Source organism: Babylonia areolata, unplaced genomic scaffold, assembly GCF_041734735.1.
Source record: "Babylonia areolata isolate BAREFJ2019XMU unplaced genomic scaffold, ASM4173473v1 tig00006892, whole genome shotgun sequence".
NCBI lineage: Eukaryota > Metazoa > Mollusca > Gastropoda > Neogastropoda > Buccinidae > Babylonia > Babylonia areolata.
In genome coordinates, this window is record NW_027468387.1 from 57,501 (window position 1) to 62,500 (window position 5,000).

A 5,000-nucleotide genomic window follows, 5' to 3' on the forward strand; every position below is an offset into this window, starting at 1 on the left:
CTCTCGACCCGTCGTCAGCGAACGCACCGAACCTTCTACGGACCGTGAGACGCCGGCCGACAAGCCGAGCCCCGGCAAAGGAAGCCCGGCGAGGCGGCCGTGCGCGTTCACACTTGGACGCGCAGGCGGGAAGCTCGGCAGCCGGGCGGGTAGCCTGCGGGGAGCTGGTGGGCTCCCGAGACTCCCGTCCCCCGACTCGGGCCTCGCACGCCGAGCGGTCGCTAGCTTGCCAGTGCAAAAGACAGAAGCGCGGGGGCAGTAAAGCCAGGCGGACGGGTCGACCGTTGCCGGCTGTGCGCCGACCGGAGCGATCCGCCACGCCACGCCGCGTCCCCCACAACCAGGGTGTCGCATAAGGCGCTGCGAAGGTGGACCTTGATCCACATTGGGCAGAGCCTGAGTTGAGGCCCCCCAGCACGTGCCTGGGGACCAGGCGTTGAGGAGTAGGCCTTTTTTTGAGGGCCCAGAAAGTATTTTGGCAATTGTAGCGAGGTTTTGGAGTTTTATCCACAACCTTTACCTGCCTTTTTTTTCTTTTTTCCTTTTTTCTCTCTCCGAGCATGCCAAAGTTGATAGAAAACGCGGTTCGGCATGGACGGGAGCAGGCGTTGAGGAGTAGGCCTTTTTTTGAGGCCCAGAAAGTATTTTGGCAATTTTTTACTTTTTTATCCACAACCTTTACCTGCCTTTTTTTTCTTTTTTTCCTTTTTTCTCTCTCCGAGCATGCCAAAGTTGATAGAAAACGCGGTTCGGCATGGACGGGAGCAGGCGTTGAGGAGTAGGCCTTTTTTTGAGGGCCCAGAAAGTATTTTGGCAATTTTTGACTTTTTTATCCACAACCTTTACCTGCCTTTTTTTCTCTCCGAGCATGCCAAAGTTGAGAGAAAACGCCGTTTGGCATGGACGGGAGGAGGTGTGGAGGAGTAGTCCATTTTTGAATGGCAGCGGAAAGATTTTGGCAATTGTAGCGAGGTTCTTCGGACTTTTATCCACAACCTTTACCTGCCTTTTCCTCAGCGAGCATGCCAAAGTTGAGAGAAAACGCCCTTCGCCATTGACGGGACCAGACGTTGACGACTACGTCTTTCTTTTTTTCACGGCGCCTGAACGATTTGGGCAATTCTCCACAGCGCGTTTACTTTTTATCCACAACCTTTACCTGCCTTTTCCTCAGCGAGCATGCCAAAGTTGAGAGGAAAACGCCGTTTGGCATGGACAGGAGCAGGCGTTGACGACCAGGTCTTTTTTTTGGTCTTTTTTTTTCACAGCGCCGGAAGGATTCAGGCAATTCTCCAAAGCCGGTTACTTTTATCCACAACCTTTACTGGACCTTTTTTTTCTTTTTTTCCTTTTTTCTCTCTCCGAGCATGCCAAAGTTGATAGAAAACGCGGTTCGGCATGGACGGGAGCAGGCGTTGAGGAGTAGGCCTTTTTTTGAGGGCCCAGAAAGTATTTTGGCAATTTTTGACTTTTTTATCCACAACCTTTACCTGCCTTTTTTTCTCTCCGAGCATGCCAAAGTTGAGAGAAAACGCCGTTTGGCATGGACGGGAGGAGGTGTGGAGGAGTAGTCCATTTTTGAATGGCAGCGGAAAGATTTTGGCAATTGTAGCGAGGTTCTTCGGACTTTTATCCACAACCTTTACCTGCCTTTTCCTCAGCGAGCATGCCAAAGTTGAGAGAAAACGCCCTTCGCCATTGACGGGACCAGACGTTGACGACTACGTCTTTCTTTTTTTCACGGCGCCTGAACGATTTGGGCAATTCTCCACAGCGCGTTTACTTTTTATCCACAACCTTTACCTGCCTTTTCCTCAGCGAGCATGCCAAAGTTGAGAGGAAAACGCCGTTTGGCATGGACAGGAGCAGGCGTTGACGACCAGGTCTTTTTTTTGGTCTTTTTTTTTCACAGCGCCGGAAGGATTCAGGCAATTCTCCAAAGCCGGTTACTTTTATCCACAACCTTTACTGGACCTTTTTTTTCTTTTTTTCCTTTTTTCTCTCTCCGAGCATGCCAAAGTTGATAGAAAACGCGGTTCGGCATGGACGGGAGCAGGCGTTGAGGAGTAGGCCTTTTTTTGAGGGCCCAGAAAGTATTTTGGCAATTTTTTACTTTTTTATCCACAACCTTTACCTGCCTTTTTTTCTCTCCGAGCATGCCAAAGTTGAGAGAAAACGCCGTTTGGCATGGACGGGAGGAGGTGTGGAGGAGTAGTCCATTTTTGAATGGCAGCGGAAAGATTTTGGCAATTGTAGCGAGGTTCTTCGGACTTTTATCCACAACCTTTACCTGCCTTTTCCTCAGCGAGCATGCCAAAGTTGAGAGAAAACGCCCTTCGCCATTGACGGGACCAGACGTTGACGACTACGTCTTTCTTTTTTTCACGGCGCCTGAACGATTTGGGCAATTCTCCACAGCGCGTTTACTTTTTATCCACAACCTTTACCTGCCTTTTCCTCAGCGAGCATGCCAAAGTTGAGAGGAAAACGCCGTTTGGCATGGACAGGAGCAGGCGTTGACGACCAGGTCTTTTTTTTGGTCTTTTTTTTTCACAGCGCCGGAAGGATTCAGGCAATTCTCCAAAGCCGGTTACTTTTATCCACAACCTTTACTGGACCTTTTTTTTCTTTTTTTCCTTTTTTCTCTCTCCGAGCATGCCAAAGTTGATAGAAAACGCGGTTCGGCATGGACGGGAGCAGGCGTTGAGGAGTAGGCCTTTTTTTGAGGGCCCAGAAAGTATTTTGGCAATTTTTACTTTTTTATCCACAACCTTTACCTGCCTTTTTTTCTCTCCGAGCATGCCAAAGTTGAGAGAAAACGCCGTTTGGCATGGACGGGAGGAGGTGTGGAGGAGTAGTCCATTTTTGAATGGCAGCGGAAAGATTTTGGCAATTGTAGCGAGGTTCTTCGGACTTTTATCCACAACCTTTACCTGCCTTTTCCTCAGCGAGCATGCCAAAGTTGAGAGAAAACGCCCTTCGCCATTGACGGGACCAGACGTTGACGACTACGTCTTTCTTTTTTTCACGGCGCCTGAACGATTTGGGCAATTCTCCACAGCGCGTTTACTTTTTATCCACAACCTTTACCTGCCTTTTCCTCAGCGAGCATGCCAAAGTTGAGAGGAAAACGCCGTTTGGCATGGACAGGAGCAGGCGTTGACGACCAGGTCTTTTTTTTGGTCTTTTTTTTTCACAGCGCCGGAAGGATTCAGGCAATTCTCCAAAGCCGGTTACTTTTATCCACAACCTTTACTGGACCTTTTTTTTCTTTTTTTCCTTTTTTCTCTCTCCGAGCATGCCAAAGTTGATAGAAAACGCGGTTCGGCATGGACGGGAGCAGGCGTTGAGGAGTAGGCCTTTTTTTGAGGGCCCAGAAAGTATTTTGGCAATTTTTTACTTTTTTATCCACAACCTTTACCTGCCTTTTTTTCTCTCCGAGCATGCCAAAGTTGAGAGAAAACGCCGTTTGGCATGGACGGGAGGAGGTGTGGAGGAGTAGTCCATTTTTGAATGGCAGCGGAAAGATTTTGGCAATTGTAGCGAGGTTCTTCGGACTTTTATCCACAACCTTTACCTGCCTTTTCCTCAGCGAGCATGCCAAAGTTGAGAGAAAACGCCCTTCGCCATTGACGGGACCAGACGTTGACGACTACGTCTTTCTTTTTTTCACGGCGCCTGAACGATTTGGGCAATTCTCCACAGCGCGTTTACTTTTTATCCACAACCTTTACCTGCCTTTTCCTCAGCGAGCATGCCAAAGTTGAGAGGAAAACGCCGTTTGGCATGGACAGGAGCAGGCGTTGACGACCAGGTCTTTTTTTTGGTCTTTTTTTTTCACAGCGCCGGAAGGATTCAGGCAATTCTCCAAAGCCGGTTACTTTTATCCACAACCTTTACTGGACCTTTTTTTTCTTTTTTTCCTTTTTTCTCTCTCCGAGCATGCCAAAGTTGATAGAAAACGCGGTTCGGCATGGACGGGAGCAGGCGTTGAGGAGTAGGCCTTTTTTTGAGGGCCCAGAAAGTATTTTGGCAATTTTTTACTTTTTTATCCACAACCTTTACCTGCCTTTTTTTCTCTCCGAGCATGCCAAAGTTGAGAGAAAACGCCGTTTGGCATGGACGGGAGGAGGTGTGGAGGAGTAGTCCATTTTTGAATGGCAGCGGAAAGATTTTGGCAATTGTAGCGAGGTTCTTCGGACTTTTATCCACAACCTTTACCTGCCTTTTCCTCAGCGAGCATGCCAAAGTTGAGAGAAAACGCCCTTCGCCATTGACGGGACCAGACGTTGACGACTACGTCTTTCTTTTTTTCACGGCGCCTGAACGATTTGGGCAATTCTCCACAGCGCGTTTACTTTTTATCCACAACCTTTACCTGCCTTTTCCTCAGCGAGCATGCCAAAGTTGAGAGGAAAACGCCGTTTGGCATGGACAGGAGCAGGCGTTGACGACCAGGTCTTTTTTTTGGTCTTTTTTTTTCACAGCGCCGGAAGGATTCAGGCAATTCTCCAAAGCCGGTTACTTTTATCCACAACCTTTACTGGACCTTTTTTTTCTTTTTTTCCTTTTTTCTCTCTCCGAGCATGCCAAAGTTGATAGAAAACGCGGTTCGGCATGGACGGGAGCAGGCGTTGAGGAGTAGGCCTTTTTTTGAGGGCCCAGAAAGTATTTTGGCAATTTTTTACTTTTTTATCCACAACCTTTACCTGCCTTTTTTTCTCTCCGAGCATGCCAAAGTTGAGAGAAAACGCCGTTTGGCATGGACGGGAGGAGGTGTGGAGGAGTAGTCCATTTTTGAATGGCAGCGGAAAGATTTTGGCAATTGTAGCGAGGTTCTTCGGACTTTTATCCACAACCTTTACCTGCCTTTTCCTCAGCGAGCATGCCAAAGTTGAGAGAAAACGCCCTTCGCCATTGACGGGACCAGACGTTGACGACTACGTCTTTCTTTTTTTCACGGCGCCTGAACGATTTGGGCAATTCTCCACAGCGCGTTT